This window comes from Ovis aries, chromosome 15, assembly GCF_016772045.2.
Source record: "Ovis aries strain OAR_USU_Benz2616 breed Rambouillet chromosome 15, ARS-UI_Ramb_v3.0, whole genome shotgun sequence".
In the NCBI taxonomy this organism is placed as follows: Eukaryota; Metazoa; Chordata; class Mammalia; order Artiodactyla; family Bovidae; genus Ovis; species Ovis aries.
The window spans coordinates 12,718,703-12,739,705 of NC_056068.1; positions in this window are offsets into that span (position 1 = coordinate 12,718,703).

Sequence of the window (21,003 nt, forward strand, 5' to 3'; positions counted from 1 at the left end):
TTTAAAAAGAGCTGCAGTGAATGGAACTGAGGTGAGGAAAAGGGAAGTAATTTTTTTCTTATATATTGCCTAGTTCAATCTGTCCATTTAAGGAAAAGCTAGGAGCATAACTTTTTGCCAGTCTTAAGATATCTGTTTAATTATTCAAGTGGAAAAAGAAACAGTACTCTGGAAACAGATACTCAATGAGGCAGTCCTACAAAAGGAAACTCAGGATGCATATTCCTTGTTCACATTCCTACAGAAGCGCTATGAAAATATGGGTCATATCTTACCTGAGATTGAAAAGAGCAGATGAGTTCTAGCCATTTTCACAGAAACCTGGACCTTCTTGATTAGTAGTCTCAAACATATGGAGATAGATATGTATGTAGATAGGTGTATGTATGTGTATTGTTGTTGTTCAGTCACTCAGTCACCTCTGACCCTTTGCAACCCCATGGACTGCAACACACCAGGCCTCCTGGTCCATCACCATCTCCATGAGTTTGCTCAAACTCAGACTGGGTGATTCCATTCAACCATCTCATCTTCTGTCATCCCCTGCTCCTCCTGCCTTCAATCTTTCCCAGCATCAGGGTCTTTTAAAATGAGTCAGCTCTTTGTATCAGGTGGCCAAAGTATTGAAGCTCCAGCTTCAGCTTCAGCATCAGTCCTTCCAATGAATATTCACGGTTGATTTCCTTTAGGATTGGCTGGTTTGATCTTGCAATCCAAAGGTCTCTCAAGAGTCTTCTCCAACTTCACAGTTCAAAATCATCAATTCTTCAGCACTCAGCTCAGCCTTCTTTATGGCCCCTCTCACATCTGTACATAACTACTGGAAAAAAAAAAACACATAGCTTTGACTATATGAATCTTTGTTGGTAAAGTAATGTTTTTTTGTTTTTTTTAATATGCTGTCTAGATTTGTCATAGCTTTTCTTGCAAGGAGCACGCATCTTTTAATTTCATGGCCACAGTTACCACCTGCAATGATGTTGGAGCCTAGGAAAATAAAATCTGTCACTGTTTTCATTGGTTCCCCATCTATTTGCCATGAAGTGATGAGACCGGATGCCATGATCTTAGTTTCTTGAATGTTGAGTTTCCAGTCAGCTTTTTCACTCTCCTCTTTCACCTTCATCAATAGGCTTTTCAGCTTCTCTTCACTTTGTACTATAAGGGTTTCTACTATAAGGTTATTGGAAATTCTCTCAGCAATCTTGATACCAGTTTCTGCTTCATCTAGCCCAGAATTTCACATGATGTACTCTGCATGTAAGTTAAATAAGCAGGGTGGCAATTTACAGCCTTGACGTATTCTTTGCCCAATTTGAAACCAGTCTGTTGCTCCATGTTCCATTATAACTGTTGTTTTTGACCTACATTCAGGTTTTTCAGGAGGCAGGTCAGGTGGTCTGGTATTCCCATCTCTTTCAGAATTATCCAGTTTGTTGTGATCTACACAGTCAAAGGCTTTAGCGAAGTCAATGAAGCAAAAGTAGACGTCTTCTGGAATTATTTTGCTTTTTCTATGATCCAACGGATGTTGGCAATTTGATCTCTGGTTCCTCTGCCTTTTCTAAATCCAACTTGAACATCTGGAAGGTCTTGATTCACATATTGTTGAAGCTTCTCTAAAATAATTTTGATCATTACTTTGTTAGCACATTGAATGAGTGCAATTGTTCAGTAGTTTGAACATTTTTGGCATTGCTCTTCTTTAGGATTGGAATCAACAATGATCTATTCCAGTCCTGTGTCCACTGCTGAGTTTTCCATATTTGTGGGCCTATTGAGTACAGCACTTTAGCAGCATCATCTTTAGGATTTTAAATAGCTCAGCTTTAATTGCATCACCTCCAGTAGCTTTGTTGGTAGTAATGCTTCCTAAGGTCCACTTGACTTCACACTCCAGGATGTCTGACCCTAGGTGAGTGATCACACTATTGTGGTTATCCAGGTCATTAAGATCTTGCTTGTATAGTCTGACTGAGTATTCTCGCCACCTCTTCTGAATATCTTCTTCTGTTAGGTCCATACCATTTATGCCTTTATTATACCCATATAAAGAGTCTGCAGCTTTTATGTTTTTATTCTTTCAAGCTCACTACCTTTGAGAAGTATCTCGTCTTCTCCCAGTTAAGTCTAAAAGGAGATAGAAATGAGAACTTCTAATAGCATAGCCACTAAAAATTTCAAAGCTCACAAGGTAAGGAAGAACTGGACCTCTTCTTCTGTCTGAATAAAAATACCCTAAGAACAATCAAAATGATAAGGAAAATATCCTGGGATGTGGTTCTCTAATCTGATGATGGTCTACTCTTATTCCTCTCTTTATGGCTACCCATGCTCTTTCTCCCACCTGGAATTTGCTTCATACCCTTCTTGTATCATCCAAAACCAAATTCATTTGTACCTCCCATTGAAAAAGCACTAATTTAACTCTTCTAACTTCTAACTTTCTCTCTTCCCTACTTCTGTGTTAGTGCCTTAATAATATTTTGGTTGTATTTTCTGTTTAAATCATCCCCCAGTTAGACCATAAGTACTTTAAGAACAAATTCATGCCTCAGTGTCTTGATCATTACGATTTCCAGAGCTCTGATTACTGCCACAGAGAAATCTGTAGTTATCAAAACCAGTTATACAGTGAGTTCTGAATTAACTTCTTTGTTACCAGCTACACAATTTAGGACAAACATCAAAATGTTATTTGCTTCAATGTCTCTTATTTTAAAGGATGAAGTATGATATCTTGTATAAAATATTATACTTAGCAAATACCTAGCATACAAAAAGAGCTTGATCAATGTCGGAAAGTATATGATTCATTCAGTTATTAAGGAAATCATAGATGTGCCAATTTGCACAACTTCAGGGGGACACTATGTACATTACGTTTTATGTGAATATCAGGATGGCACACTAATTTTGCATCACATACATATATCACATTGACTACTTTTTTTCTTTTACTGCTTTGCCGGGCTCTGTGCTAAGTTTTAAGAATACGATAATGGAAAAGATACAATTTCACTGCCCTACTGTAAATCACCATGCATTATAAATTAAGTCCCATTTTATTACCATGAACGTGGTAGCCATTCATTTCCCCAGTATTTTAGTGTAGAGTTCTTTATTCTGCAAGAACATATTGTGACATTACTTTGCTGCCAACAACCAAGTTCAAAGTTTTGATCGGTTCAGATCAGTTCAGTCACTCAGTCATGTCCGACTCTGCGACCCTGTGAATCACAGCACGCCACACCTCCCTGTCCATCACCAACTCCCAGAGTTCACTCAGACTCACGCCCATCGAGTCAGTGGTGCCATCCAGCCATCTCATTTTCTGTCATCCCCTTCTCCTCCTGCCCCCAATCCCTCCCAGCATCAGTCTTTTCCAATGAGTCAACTCTTCGCATGAGGTGGCCAAAGATTTGATAGAAGGCTTCAAACAGACATGATCTGCCAGCATGTCTCATTCCTCCCTACTGATTAATATATAAAGAAAAATGAACATTTAAAGCCACGGGATTCTCCAAGTACAAAAGTGAACACGCCTCCAAAAAAAAGGCAGTTTTGTTTTGTTTGTTTTGTTTTTCCCCAGAGCTCTTTCATTCAGCTTTGGTTTAAGAGTTGTGAAACATGCCTCACATTGGCTAAACTTTGAGAATTCATCTCCTCTTTCACTTAGTTCTTTCTTTTCTTTCAATTTATGTACCTCATGCTATCTCAATTCTGTTGGTCCTTTATCTCCAAATAACAGCTTTCTTCAAACTGATATAGACACCGCAGGTGTGGTAGACAGTAACAGGTTAATGGTAGGAGATCCTTTTATGTGAGCACAATGGCCACAAAATATCCCTGAACACCACCACTATGTTCAAACAGATATCCATGAATGCATTCCTTTGAAACTATTCCCTAATTTCAATTTCATACAAACACCAATAGCCTTGATCCATGAATATTTAATAGCTTTTCTTATTTTTCCTTTAACTCATCTATTTTAGACACTACTCTTCAGCTACTCTATTGCAACTTTTATTTTTAAGGTCACAAATAATCTCTGAATTGCCTATTCCAATTATTAAATCTTGGTTTTCATTTTATCAACCCTATTGGTAGCATTTAACATTATTGATCATTTCTTCCTATACAGAAGAAAAAAAAACTTTTTCCCATTAGTTTTCAAATTTTACACTCCTCTGATTTTCTTTCCTAAATACCTACCTTTCTTTCCTACCCAACTTTTAGGCCCTTTCACTTGTTCTTTCTTATCTCCCTTAACTTTTGGGGTCAGAATACTCCAGGTTTCAGTATTCAAACAATTTCCCTTCTATCTATATATTTATTTCATTCTTGGCTTTATCAGTCTTTATGGTTTTGCTTACAGTCTAATGATGCTATTTCACAAATGTATAAATTCAAGTCAGAGAATGCTTATCTCTAAGCTTATATACATGAATGTAGAAGTTAAAATGATACATCATATGTTAAGCCACAAAACAAAGCTTAATAAATTTAGGAAGATTGAAATTATATCAAGCACCTTTCATATTATGAAGGTATGTAATGAAAAATTAATCACAAAAGAGAAAACTGGAAAAGCAAACCATATATGTAGATTAAACAGCATACTACTGAACAACCTGTGAATAAACAAAGAACTCGGAAATGGGAATTCAAAAATTACCTTAAGATGTCAGCAACATGGCTAAATGAAAAATCTGCCTTTGTTCTCCCCTTCAATCTTCAACCACTAAAATATTCACAACTCAACAAATGTGACTTTGCCCAACACAACAGGACACCAGAGAATTTTACAGATCTGTTCATTTAAAGGTGAAGTGTTGTGTCCGACTCTTTGCAACCCCCATGGACTGTAGCCTACCAGTCTCCTCAGTCTATGGAATTTTCCAGGCAAGAACACTGGAGTGGGTTGCCATTACCTTCTCCAGGAGATCTTCCCAACCCAGGGATCAAACCTGGGTCTCCTGCATTGCAGGCAGATGCTTTACTGTCTGACCCACCAGGGAAGCCCATTTAAAGGTGGGTAGACTGAAAAACAGGGAGGAGGTAAGATGAAGGGAATACAAGAGAAGGCGCTTGCAATCCTGCTCTCTGACCACAGTAGTGGAACACAAAGATTCAGAGAACCTAGTAACAGCAAAGAAAGCAACATACAGACTTCATCCACTTGACCACACCAGATCTCATGGCCACAGTAGCAAAGCTTATGAAATTTACAACACATATATGACCCCAGCCCCACCCCTCTCACCTCCGTAGTGAAGCCTGCGTCTCAGGAGATCCCAGACGCAAGTAAAGAGTCTACTATTCCAGTGATGACAATGGCTCTGACAAAAGCAAGGCAGCAACCACCCCAGTGATGCAAGAAGCAAGAATGAAAGCATAGAACCACACCTCTTACAGAGTCAATTGAGGCTGGAAAGTGCTACTCTCAAATATATCCAGAGTCATCTCAGGTAAGAACAATGAAAACTTGAGTGATAGTGCAGCCTGCCAGAAGACCAAAGCAAATAATTTAATTCCTAACCTGTCATTTAATATCGAATGAACAAGCAGGGAAACACTACATCAAATAACATGAAAAAACAAAGCAACATTGCACCATAAAAAGAAAAGGACAGTTCCCCAGAAAACAACCTTAAAGTCACAGAATACTGTAATCTAGCTGAAGGAGAATTCAAAACAGGTGTTATGGAGAAACTCAATGAGAGGGATGTTGTGGGGAGGGAGGCGGGAGGGGGTTCATGTTTGGGATTGCATGTGCACCCGTGGTGGATTCATGTCAATGTATGGCAAAACCAATACAGTATTGTAAAGTAAAATTAAGTAAAAATTAAAAAATAAAAATAAAAACACAAAATAAAATAAAATAAACAGAAAACTCAGAAAGAAGTTTAATGAGATCAGAAATAAAATGAAATAACAGAAAGAATATTTTACCAGAAAGATTGCAACTCTAAAAAAAAAAAAAGACCAAACTGAAATTCTGGAGCTGAATTACACAGTAGTTAAGATGAAAAATTCGTTAGAAAATATTGGAAGTAGAGTAGACCTTATCGAAGAGATAATTGGTTAGATTGAATATATAAATATAGAAATGACACAAGTAGAAGAGGAAAGATAAGTTAGACATAAAAATGAAGAAATAATATAAGAATTATCCAACTCTTTTAGAAAGGGCAGTGTTAGGGTAATGGATATCCCAGAAAGAGAAAAGACGGAGAATTGCAGATTATTAAAAAAAAAAGAATAGCTAAGAACTTTTCAAGGAAATTCGTTAAGAACACGTAACACTAGTTAATATACATAAACTTAATATAGCTACACCTAAATATGTAAAATGATTATTAACATACATAAAAGGAGAGAAGAGATCAAGATAGTGGAGCAAGAGAACAAGAGCTCACCTTGCCCTAGGGACGCATCAAAACTACTACATGTGGAGCAATTGTCACTGAAAACAAGCCGGAGGCTGAAAAAAAGACTTCTTTTTTTTTTTTAAGTAGCATTTTCTTTTTATTTATTATAAATTTATTTAATTAGAGGCTAATTACTTTACAATATCGCCAATACAATATTGTAAAGTAAAAAGACTTCCATAAGCAAGTCTGTAAAGAAAGACACAGAAAGAGCTGGGTAAAAAGAGAAGAGAAGTGGTTATGTCAGGACCGATGCCCCTAGGGGGGACACAGCAGAGAAGGACTACACAGGCTCAGAGATCCTCCCTAGGGAGTGAGAAAATCAAATCACATATTGGGAGACCTAGCTGTGGGGCCCAAATCTGGAATATGAGTCCCATTAGCTAATTTGAAAAAGTGGAACTAAGAGGAAGGCTGTAAAAACCTAGACTCTACTCCTAACACATGGTTGTTAACTCCTGGGAACAAGATGGAGGGGGCAGCTGGAAACTGCCCAGAACTTCAGCTGGTTTCCCACGACCACTCCACCACAAGCCCTGGCCTGCACTGAGCAACAATGCCAGGACTCTAGCTCCTGCACAGCACCACACCAGGAAGAAAGAGAGCTTTGCCAAAGAGAGTATGCAGTTTATGGGGCCTGAGAGGGGAGGGTTGAGTCAGCTCAGAACAAGTCAAGGGTGTTGGTTCTGCATTCAAGGAGGCAGCGGATCAGGAGAGATCTGGAGCTGTGATTGATGTGCCAAGACAGCCCCAGCAGGAACTCCTCCAGGACACAACATGAGCCCACTTTGGCCCCTCTTGCTCTAGTGCTGCCCTTCTCAGGTGGGAATGTGCCATTGCTAAAAGGGGGAAGAGTGAAAATGTAGGAGAGAATGGAACCATCTCAGATCTTATCCTTAGGGCTTTTTCTTTAAAATCTCGTGACCTGACCCCACTCCCAATAAGGTGATGACAGCTGCTGAACACAGAGAAGCTGTGTCTCACATCTAGCCCTCTGGCTCTAACCAGGTATTTCTAGCCCATCCACCACCAAGGTGATAGCTGCCAGCACACACTATGATCAAGTAGAAGTTACTCCAGGGATGCAAGAATGTTTCAATATCAACAAATCAAACAATGTGATACACCACATTAACAAAATGAAAGGTAGAAATCATATGATCATCTGATTAGATCAAAAAATCATTTAACAAAATTTCACATCCATTCATGATAAAAATACTCTCATCAAAGTGACACAGATGGAACAAAACTCAACATTATAAAGGCCAATTTCGACTAGCCTACAGAAAGCATCATATTCAATGGTCAAAAGCTAAAATCTTTCCTTTTAAAATCAGGAAAAAAAGTCAAGCATTTCCATTCTCACCACTTCTATTGATCATGGTATCACAAGTCCTAGCAACAGCACTTAAGAAAAGGAAATATAAAACATCAAAATTGAAAAGGAAGGATAAAACTGTCACTATTTGCAGATGATATGATGCCATACATAGAAAGCCCTAATGTTTCCACAAAAACCTTTTAGAACTAATCAATGAGTTCTGAAATTTTGCAGGCTACAAGACTATTATACAAAAGCATGTTTGTTGCTTTTCTAAACACTAATAATGAGCTACAAGAAATAGGAAAAATTGCTTTTATAATTATATCCAAGAGAATAAGACACTCAAATTAAATGTAACCAAAGTGGTGAAAAACTTTTACTCTGAAAACTATAAAACACTGATAAAGCGATTCAAAATGATATAAAGTAGAAAGTTACCCCATGTTCCTGGATTTGAAAAGTGGGAGAGGAAGAGGGTGGGATGATTTGGGAGAATGGCATTGAAACATGTATAATATCATATACGAAACGAATTGACAGTCCAGGTTCGATGCATGATACTGGATGCTTGGGGCTGGTGCACTGGGACATCCCAGAGGGATAGTACGGGGAGGGAGGAGGGAGAGGTGTTCAGGATGGGGAACACGTGTATACCTGTGGCAGATTCATGTTGATATATGGCAAAACCAATATAATATTGTAAAGTAATTAAACTCTAATTAAAACACTAAATTTATATTTAAAGAGGATCAATACTACCTAAAGCAACCTACAGATTTAATGCAATCACTATCAAACTACTAATGACTTTTTTTTAACAGAACTTGAGCAAACAATCCTAAAATTTATACAAAAACACACAAAAAAATACTGAATCACTACAACAATCTTTGGAAAAACAACAAAACCAGAGGTTATCATGCTCCCTGACTTCAGACTATATTAAAAAGCAATGCTAATCAAAACAGTATGATATTGTCATAAAAATAGACACATAAGTCAATGGAACAGAATGTAGAGTCAAAAAATAAATCCATGCATTTATGATCAATTAAGCTATGACTGTGTGGATCACAATAAACTGTGGAAAATTCTGAAAGAAATGGAAATACCAGACCACCTGACCTGTCTCTTGAGAAACCTATATGCAACTCAGGAAGCAACAGTTAGGACTGGACATGGAACAACAGACTGGTTCCAAATAGGAAAAGGAGTATGTCAAGGCTGTATATTGTCACCCCGCTTATTTAACTTATATGCAGAGTACATCATGAGAAACTATGACAAGAGACATGATATACAATGTGGAAAAGACAGGGTTTTCAGTGAGTCATGCTGAAAAAACTATACAGTTACATGAAAAAGAATAAAAGTAGAACATTTTTATCATATCATATTAAGAAAATAAACTGAAAATGAATTAAAGACCAAAATATAAGGACTTAAATTATTAAACTCTTGTAAGGAATTACATCATCGGAGAAGGCAATGGCACCACACTCCAGTACTCTTGCCTGGAAAATCCCATGGATGGAGGAGCCTGGTGGGCTGCAGTCCATGGGATCGAGAAGAGTCGGAAACGACTGACTTCACTTTCACTTTTCACTTTCATGTATTGGAGAAAGAAATGGCAAGCCACTCCAGTGCTCTTGCCTGGAGAATCCCAGGGACGGGGCAGCCTGGTGGGCTGCTGTCTATGAGGTCACACAGAGTTGGACATGACTGAAGCAACTTAGCAGCAGCAGCAGCAGCAAGGAATTACATCAGAGACAGAATACTCTTTAGCATAAGTCATAACATATTTTTTTTAATTTGTGTCCTAAGGCAAAAGACACAAAAGCAAAAGTAAAGTTTTTGAATAGCAAAGTAAACTTTGAAAAGGCACCTACTGAGCGCGAGAAAATATTTACAAATTATATGAATGATAAAGGGTTAATATCCAAAATATATAAACAACTAATACAACTCAATCACAAAAATCAGACAACCCAACTCTTAAAAGTGGGCATAAAATCTGAATAGATATATTTGAAAAGACATAGATAGCCCACAGGAAAACGAAAACCTGTTCAACATTGCTAACTACCAGGGAACTGCAAATGAAAATAGTGAGATATTCTCACAACTGTCATAGTGGCAATCATCAGAAATTCTACAAATAATAAGCATTGGTGAGGATGTGGATAAAAGTGAGTACAGTTGGTGGGAATGTAAATTGGAGCAACCACTATGGGAAACAGGTTTTTCAAAAGATAAAAACAGAATTGCCATGTGTTCCAACAATTGTACTCTTGATGGTACGGGGAGGGAGGAGGAAAAGGGGTTCAGGATGGGGAACACATGTATACCTGTGGTGGATTCATGTTGATGTATGGCAAAACCAATACAATATTGTAAAGTAATTAACTTCCAATTAATATAAATAAATTTATATTAAAAATAAAAGAAACAGAAATGAAAACAGTAATTTGAAAAGATAACCTGCAGCCACTTTCATACGAGAATTATGTACAATAGCCAAGACATGGCAGCAGCCTAAGTGTTCATTAACAGATGAAAGTATAAGGAAGATATTGTATAAGTATACAATGAAATATTACTCAGTCATTAAAGAGAATGAAACTATGCTATTTGCAAAAACATGGATGTACTTGGAAAATAATGTGCTTAGTAAAGTATGGCAGACAATGACAAATATCATATGTTACCACTTAAATTGGAATATAAAATATAATTCAACTAATGAATATAACAAAGCATAAATGGATTATAATGTATAGAGAAAAGATAGTGGTTATCATCGGGAAGAGGAAAGGGGAGAGTGGCAAGACAGAATTAATGGCTTAAAAGTACACAGTACTATGTATAAAACAAATGAGCTATAAGAATATGCTGTACAGCACAGGAATAAAATAAATATCTTATAATAACCTTAAACAGAGTGCAATCTATAAAAATATTGAATCACTATATTGTACATCTGGAACTAGTATAACATTGTAAATCAACTATACTTCAATACAAAACATAATACTTAAAAAAAAAAGGCCCAAAGGGAGAAATTGCCACCAACACAATAATAATAGGGGTCTTTAACAATCTACTTACATCAATGGATGGAAGAACATTAAGACAGAAAGTCAACAAAGAAGTAGCAGTGTACAATGAAACATTTAGAACAGATGGATTTGACAAAATTGTGTAGAACATTTTGTCCTAATGCAGCAGATAACATTCTTCTCAAGTGCACATGGAATTTCTCAAAGATACACCATATGTCAAGCCACAAAGCAAGTCAGAAAATTTAAGATTGAAATCATATTGAGCATCTTCTCCAATCATGTTGTAATGAAACTAAAATTCAAGTATAAGAAGAAAACAGGAAAAAATAAAAATATGTGGAGACTGAATATGTTGCTACTGCATAATTACTAGATAAATGAAGAACTTGAAGAAGAAATAAAATATTACCTGAAGACAAATTAAAATGAAAATACAATATACCAAAAGCTATGAAATGCAGGGAAAGAGTACTAACAAGGAAGTTTTACTTTAATAGCAACACAGGCCTAGCTCAACAAAAAGAAAAATCTCAAATAAACCATAAAACATACATAAAGTAGCTAGGGAAAAATGTCCAAAGTCTGCAGAAGGAACTATATCATAAAGATCAAACCAGTAATAAATGAAATAAAGAATAAACGGTGATAGTTAAGATCAATCAAACAAGAGTTGGTTACTTGGAAAGATAAATAAATTAGCAACCCATTAGGTAAGCTTACTAATGAAAAAGAGAGAGTGAGAAGTTCCTGAAAAATCAAAAGTTAAAAAAATAACAATAGATACCAAAGAAATATAGAGTTATGAGAATATGTGTTGTTATTCAGTCATTAAATCATGTCTAAATCTTTGCATGCTAGGTTTCTGTGTCCTCCACTAACTCCCACCTGGGTGCATCCTAAGTCACTTCAATTGTGTCCAACTCTGAGTGACCCTATGAAATTTAAGCTTTCAGCCTCCTCTGTCCATGGGATTCTCCAGGCAAGAATGCTGGAGTGAGTTGCCATGCCCTGCTCCAGGGGATCTTCCTGACTCAGGGATAGAACCCACATCTCTTATGTCTCCTGCATTGGCAGGCAGGTTCTTTACCACTAGCACCACATGGGAAGCCCCACTAACTCCTGCAGTTTGCTCACATAAATTTCCATTGAGCTAGTGATGCTATCTAACCATCTCATCTGCTGCCTCCCCTTTCTTTTGCCTTCAATCTTTCCCAGCATCTTTTCCAATGAGTTTGCTCTTGCATTAGGTAGCCAACGTAGTGGAGCTTCAGAAAAAGTCTTTCTAATGAATATTCAGGGTTGATTTCCTTTACTATCAACTGGTTTGATCTCCATGAAGTCCAAGAGGCTCTCAAGAGTCTTCTCCAGAACCACAGTTTGAAAGTATCAGTTCCCTGGCAGTTTGCTTTATGGTCCAGTTCACATCCATCAGAGAAGGCAATGGCACCCAACTCCAGTACTCTTGCCTGGAAAATCCCATGGATGGAGGAGCCTGGTAGGCTACAGACCATGGGGTCGCTAAGAGTCGGACACGACTGAGTGACTTCACTTTTACTTTTCACTTTCATGCATTGGAGAAAGAAATGGCAACCTGCTCCAGTGTTCTTGCCTGGAGAATCCCAGGGACGGTGGAGCCTGATGGGCTGCCGTCTATAGGGTCACACAGAGTCGGACATGACTGAAGCACTTTAGCAGCAGCGGCAGCTCACATCCATACATGACTACCGGAAAAAAAAAAAAAAAAAAAACATAGCTTTGACCCTGTGGACCATTGTCAGGAAAGTGATGTCTCTGATTTTTAATACGTTATTCACGTTTTTCATAGATTTCCTTCCAAGGAGGAAGCATCTTTTAATTTCATGGCTGCAATCACCATCTTCAGTGATGTTGCCCAAGAAAATAAAATCTGTCACTACTTCCATTTTGTAGCCTTATATTTGCCATGAAGTTATGGAAGAAGATGCCATGATCTTAGTTTTTAATGTTGAGTTTCAAGCCAGCTTTTTCACTCTCATCTTTATCAAGAGACACTTTAGTTCCTCTTCGCCTTCTGCCATTAGAATGGTATCAACCACATATATGAGATTATTGATATTTTAATATTATGAGATGATTATGAACAGCTATATGACACCAAATTGGAAATCCTAGGAGAAATTAGCAAATACTTGGAATCCTACAACTTTACAGGACTTAATGGATGAAGCTGAAAATCTAAGAGATGAATCATTAGTACAACAATGAAAACAGTAATCAAAAAGTTCCCAAAGTATAAAAGTCCAGGCCCACATGGCTAAGCAGGTGAATTTTATCAAGCATTCAAAGATAATTTAATCATATTCTTCTGAAACTGTACCAAAATATTGAAAAGAAGAGAATGATTCCTAACTCATTTTACAAGGCCAACATCACCCTGATCCCAAAATCAGAAAAAGATAATACCACTCAAATTAAAGGCCAATATCTCTGAAGAATATTTTTGCAAAAATGTTCAACAACATATGTACAAACTGCATTCAGTTCAGTTCAGTTCAGTTTAGTTGCTCAGCCATGTCCGACTCTTTGTGACCCCATGAATCACAGCACGTCAGGCCTCCCTATCCATCACCAACTGCTGGAGTTCACTCAAACTCATGTCCATCGAGTCAATGGTGCCATCCAGCCATCTCATCTTCTGTCATCCCCTTCTCCTCCTGCCCTCAATCCCTCCCAGCATCACAGTCTTTTCCAATGAGTCACCCCTTCACATGAGGTGGCCAAAGTACTGGAGTTTTAGCTTCAGCATCATTCCCTCCAAAGAAATCCTAGAGCTGATCTCCTTCAGAATGGACTGGTTGAATGTTCTTGAAGTCCAATGGACTCTCAAGAGTCTTCTCCAACACCACAGTTCAAAAGTATCAATTCTTCAGCGCTCGGCTTTCTTCACAGTCCAAATCTCACATCCATACATGACCACTGGAAAAACCATAGCCTTGATTAGACAGACCTTTGTTGGCAAAGTAATGTCTCAGCTTTTCAATATGCTATTTAAGTTGGTCATAACATTTCTTCCAAGGAGTAAGTATCTTTAATTTCATGGCTGCAGTCACCATCTGCAGTGATTCTGGAGCCCAAAATAAAGTCTGACACTATTTCCACTGTTTCCCAATCTATTTGTCATGAGGTGATGGGACCAGATGCCATGATCTTCGTTTTCTGAATGTTGAGCCTTAAGCCAACTTTTTCACTCTCCTCTTTCACTTTCATCAAGAGGCTTTTTAGCTTCTCTTCACTTTCTGCCATAAGGGTGGTGTCATCTGCATATCTGAGGTTATTGATATTTCTCCCAGCAAACTGCATTAAACAGTGCATTAAAGGATCATACACCATGCCAAGTGGGATTTATTTCAACCATGCAAGGATATTTCAACATCTTCTAATCAATCAACATAACAAACTATCTTTAGAAATAAAGGATAAAAATCATGCAATCTTCTCAATACATACAGAGAAAGCACTTAACATGATTCAACATTCATTTATAACAACAACAACAAAACTCAATAAATTAGGTAGAGAAGGTATATGTCTCTGTGTGCTCAGATGCTCAACCATGTCCATCTCTTTGTGGCCTTATGAACTGTAGCCCACCAGGCTCCTCTGTCCATGAAATTTTCCAGGCAAAAATACTGGGGCGGATTACCATTTTCTATTCCAGAGGATATTTCTGACCCAGGAATCAAACCCACATCTGCATCTCCTGAATTGACAGATGGATTCTTTACCACTGTGCCACTTGGACATCCCCATAGAAGAGACATAACTCAACATAATAAAGGCCATATATTGCAAACCCTTAACTAGCATCATAATCAATGTTGAAAAATGAAAGCTATCTCTCTAGGATCAGGAGCATGATAAAAATGTGTACTCTCACCATTTCTATTCAATATAGTACTGGAAGTCAATGCTAGATCAATTCAGCAAGGAACAGAAATAAAATGCATCCAGTTATAAAGAAATATGTAAAACTGTCACTATTCGCAGATGACATGATTTTATATATATATAAAACCCTAAATCATCCACAAAACCCTGTTAGAAATAAGAGTACAGCAAAGTTTCAGGATACAAAATCAACATATACATAGCATTTTCATATGCTAGCAATGAGCTAGCAGAAAGAGAAATTAAAATAGTATTTATAATAGTGACAAAATAATAAAATAAATAGAAGTAAATTTATTCAGGGACATAAGACTTCAGGTATCCTGAAAATTATAAGACATTGTTGAAAGAAATTATAAGGAAAGCAGATTAATAAGTAAAAACTGATTCATGTTCTTAAATTTAACATTAACAAAGCATTCTAACTTCAAGCAATCTACAGATTTAATGTAGTTTCTATAAAAATTTCCAGGACATTGTTCACAGAAATAGAACAAATTATTCTAAAATTTATATTGGACTACAGAAAAAATCCAGATGGCCAAAGCAATCCTAGAGAAAAATAAATAAATAAATAAATAACAAGGCTGGAGGTATCACACTCTCAGATTTCAAACTGTATTACAAGGCCATGATAATTAAAAACAGCTTAGTACTGGCAGAAAATCACATAAATGATGAATGGAACAGAACTGAGAGCCTAGAAATACACCCATGTGTGTGTTAACAATTAAAGCTTACAATAAAGGGTAAAGAATATACAATGGAGAATGGACAATTTCTTCAATAAATGACGTTGAAAAAAACTGGGGAGACACTTGCCAAAAAAAAAAAAAAAGTGAACTAGATCACTGTCTAATACCATACAAAAAGTTGACTCAAGATGGATTAAAGACTTGAATGTAAAACATGAAACCTTACACTTTCTGGGAGGAAAAAAAAATCATAGTATGTTCTTTGACATTGGTCTTAACAATATCTTTGTATCCTCTGGTAAAGGAAACAGAAACAAAAATAAACAAATGGGATTCTATCAAACTAATAAGTTTCTGAACAGTAAAATAAACCTTCAATAAACAAACTACTACTAACCAAATGGGGAAGATATCTACAAATAATCTATCCAACAAAAGATTGATATCCAATAAAGAACTAATACAACTCAACAAAACAAAAACAAACAACAGCATTAAAATTGGACAAAGGAGTGAAAATGCATTTTTCCAAAAAGAACATTAAAATGACCAAAAGACACATGAAAAGATATTTAACATCACTAATTTTTAGTGAAATGCAAATTTAAACCAGGATGAGATATCACTTCACACCTGTCAGAATAGCTATCTTCAAAAGGTAAAAATGGAAAAATTTGATGAGGTGGTGTAGAAAAGAGAGCACACATACATTACCGATGGGATTGTAAATTGGTATAACCACCATGGAAAGAAGTATAGAAATTCCTCAAAAAACTAAAAATTGAACTACCATGTGGTTCAGCTATTCCAATTCTGAATAAACATCCGAAGAATACAGAAGCATTAATCAGAAATTACATTAATAAAATGAAATAAGGTACCTAGAAAAAAACTAAACACATGAAATACATACAGAGAAAATTTGAAAACTGTCATAAGGGAAATTAAAAATGATTCAAAGAAATTGAAAGATATACCATGCTCTTGGATTGGAAGAAATAGCCATATCAAACAATGAATTATTGGCCATGGAATTCTCCAGGCCACAATATTGGGGTGGGTAGCCATTCCCTTTTTCAGAAGATCTTACAAACCCAGGGATCGAATCCAGGTCTCCCACATTGCAGGCAGATTCTTTACCAGCTGAGGCACCATGGAAGCTCAAGAATACTGGAGTGGGTAGCCTATTCTTTCTCCAGAAGATTGTTCTGGCCCAGAAATCAAACCAGGGTTTCCTGCGTTGCAGGTGGATTCTTTACCAACTGAACTACCAGAGAAACCCTTAAAACAGTCATAAGAAAAATTAAAGATGTTTCAAAGAAACTGAAAGTTATACCATGCTCTTGGATTGGAAGAAATAGCCATATCACTCAAAGTAACCTACAGATTTAATGCAATGTTTATCAAAATACCCATGCAATGCTTCACAAAACTTAAACAAATAATTCTAAAATTTGTATGGAGCTACAAAGACCCAGGATTGACAAAACAATCCTGAGGAAAAAGAAAAGCTGGATGCATAGCCATCACAGACTTCAGACAATACTACAAAGCTACAATAATCAAAATAGCACAGTACTGGCACAAAAAGCTCACATAGATCAATGGGACAGAATAGAGACCAGCAATAAACCTACACACCTAGAGTTAATCTATGATAAATGAGGCAATAATATACATTAGAGAATAGACAGTATATTTAGCTATAAGTGTTAGGAAATCTAGAAAGGTACATGTAAATCAATGAAATTGGGACACACCCTCAAACTATAAGGGGTTCCATGGTGGCTCAGTAGCAAAGAATCCAACTGCGCTGTAGTTGCATTGCAGACCCAGGTTTAATCCCTGAGTCAGGAAGACCCCCGCTGGAGGAGAGTATAGCAACTTACTCCAGTATTCTTGCCTGGAGAATCTCATGAGCAGAGGAGCCTGGTGAGCTACAGTCCGTAGTGTCACAAAGAGTTGGACAGGACTGAAGCAACTGGGCACACATGTACACTCACACTACACACAAAAATTAATTCAAAATTGTTTAATGATCTAAATAGAAGACATAGAATCATAAAACTCCTAGAAGAGAACATATGCAAAAAACTATCTGACCATAAGTTGTGGCAATATTTTCTTAGATAGGTGTCCCAAAGCAAAGGAAATAAGAGCAAAAATAAATTAATGGGACCTAATCAAGCTTAAGATCTTTTGCACACTGAAGGAAACCATTAACAACAACAACAACAACAACAACAAACAAGCTGCAAATTGGGAGGAAATATTTAAAAATTATGGAAATTACAAGACATTAATATTGAAAATAAAAATAGCAATAGAGAATTGGTTCAAGAGTGTGAAGTAGAAGGATGTACATTCATCTCCAGCTACAGCACCAAAAATTGCAACAAGCTGTTGAGCAGCCATCAACAATAAGACACTAGAACCTACCAAAAAATGGTTACCCATGCCAAAGGACAAAGGAGAAGCCACAAAGAGACAGAAGGAGGGCATAATCATGAATAACACAAATCCCATACCTGCCAGGTGGACAACTCACACACTAGAAAATAAGTACCAAAGAAGTTCTCCCAGTGTTGTGAAGGTTTTAAGCCCCTTGTTAGGTTTTCCATCCTGGAGACCTGGCAAAGGGATTAAGAAACCCAGGGACTCTGACCTTAATGGCCAGTTGGTTTTGATTACAGGAATCCTGCAGAACTAGGAGAAACAGAGACTTCATTCTTGATGGACACAAACAAAATTTTGTAGCCATTAGGACCCAGGAGAAAGGAGCAGTGATCCCACAGGAGACTGAACCAGACTTTTCTGTTAGTGTTGGAGGGTATGCTGCAAAGGCATGGGTCAGCAGATGCTCATTGTGGGGATGGGGACACGGTAGGAGCAGTCTTGGGAGGTGCCCTTGGTTTGAATGCTCTTGGAGTTTGCCATTAGCCCTACCATAGAAGCCTATAGGGATTTCCCAGGTGGCACAATGGTAAGGAATCCAACTGCCAGTGCAAGAGATGCAGGAGATGATGGTACAATTGAAGGTAAAAGGAGATGGAGGTGGCAGAGGATGTAAGCTGTTAGATAGCATAGCTGACTCAATGAATAGAATTTAAGCAAACTCTAGAAGTTAGTTGAGACAGAGAAGGTTGGCACATTGTGGTGCATGGGTTGCAAAATCAAACATGACTTAGCAACTGAACACAATAAGAGGCTGGTAGACTACAGCATATGGGAATTCCCTGATAGCTCAGTTGGTAAAGAACCCACTTGCAAAGCAGGAGACCCGGTTTGATCCCTGGTTGGGAATATCCCGTGGAGAAGGGATAGGCTATCCACCCCAGTATGCTGGCCTGGAGAATTCCATGGACTATACAGTCCATGTCACAAACAAATAGAGGGAAAAAAGAATAGGAAAGACTAGAGATTTTGTCAAGAAAATTAGAGATACCAAGGGAATATTTCACAAAAGATGGGCTTGATAAAGGACAGGAATGGTATGGACCTAACAGAAGCAGAAGATATTAAGAAGAGGTGGCAAGAATACATAGAAGAACTGTACAAAAAGGTCTTCACAACCCAGATAATCACAACGGTATGATCACTCACCTAGAGCCAGACATCCTGGAATGTGAAGTCAAGGGGGCCTTAGAAAGCATCACTATGAAAAAGTTAGTGGAGGTGATGGAATTCCAGTCGAGCTATTCAAATCCTGAAAGATGATGTTGTGAAAGTGCTGCACTCAATATGCCAGCAAATTTGGAAAATTCAGCAGTGGCCACAGGACTAGAAAAGGTCAGTTTTAATTCTAATCCCAAAGAAAGGCAATGACAAAGAATGCTGAACTACTGCACAATTGTACTCATTTTACACACTAGTAAAGTAATGCTCAAAATACTCAAAGCCAGACTTCAGCAATATGTGAACCGTGAACTTCCCGATGTTCAAGCTGATTTCAGAAAAGGCAGAGGAACCAGAGATCTAATTGCCAACATCCACTGGATCATCAAAAAGCAAGGAGTTCCAGAAACACATCTAATTCTGCTTTATTGACTATACCAAAGCCTTTGAATTTGTGGATCACAATAAACTGTGGAAAATTCTCAAAGAGGTGGGAATATCAGACCACCTGACCTGCCTCTTGAGAAACCTATATGCAAGTCAGGAAGCAACAGTTAGAACTGGACATGGAACAACAGACTGGTTCCAAATAGGAAAAGGAGAATGTCAAGGCTGTATATTGTCACCCTGCTTATTTAACTTATATGCAGAGTACATCATGAGAAATGCTGGACTGGAAGAAACATAAGCTGGAATCAAGATTGCTGAGAGAAATATCAATAACCTCAGATATGCAGAGGACACCACACTTATGGCAGAAAATGAAGAGGAACTAAAAAACCTCTTGATTAAAGTGAAAGAGGAGATTGAAAAAGTTGGCTTAAAGCTCAGCATTCAGAAAATGAAGATCATGGCATCTGGTCCCATCACTTCATGGCAAATAGATGGGGATACAGTGCAAATAGTGTCAGTCTTTATTTTGGGGGGCTCCAAATTCACCACAGATGGTGACTGCAGCCATGAAATTAAAAGATGCTTACTCCTTGGAAGGAAAGTTATGACCAACCTAGATAGCATATTCAAAATCAGAGAAATTACTTTGTCAACAAAGGTCTGTCTAGTCAAGGCTATGGTTTTTCCTGTGGTCATGTACGGATGTGAGATTTGGACTGTGAAGAAAGCTGAGCACTGAAGAATTGATGCTTAACTGTGGTGTTGGAGAAGACTCTTGAGAGTCCCTTGGACTGCAAGGAGATCCAACCAGACCATTCTGAAGGAGATCAGCTCTGGGTGTTCTTTAGCAATAATGCTAAAGCTGAAACTCCAGTACTTTGATCACCTCCTGCGAAGTGTTGACCCATTGGAAAAGACTCTGATGCTGGGAGGGATTGGGAGAAAGAGGAAAAGGGCATGACAGAGGATGAGATGGCTGGATGGCATCACGGACTGGATGGACATGAGTTTTTGTGAACTCCGGGAGTTGGAGATGGATAGGGAGGCCTGAGATGCTGCGATTAGTCGAGTCACAAAGAGTCGGACACGACTGAGTGACTGAACTGAACTGAACTGAATCAAAATGAAAAGCAGAGAATTAGTTCCCTGATGAAGGAACAAGTTAAAGCATGAGAAAAACAACTAAAGGAAAGATAGGCAACTTTCAAAAAAAAAAAAAAGACCTCAGAATAATGATAGTGAACATGATCTAGGATCTCAGAATGAAGAAGGTACAAGAAATATTCACCAAAGACCCAGAAGAACTAAAGAACAAACAGAGATGAACAATACACTAGAAGAAATCAATACCAGAATAACTGAGGCAGAAGAACAGAAAAGTGAGCTGGAAGTAGAATGGTGGAAATCACAACTTTTTGTGCTGTTCTATGCATATTTTTGTTCATAGTCTGTTCTAGAAACAGAATATAGAAAAAAACAAACCAAAAAAAAAAAAAACAGATAGCCTAAGAGACCTCTGAGATAATATTGAACATGCCAACATTTGC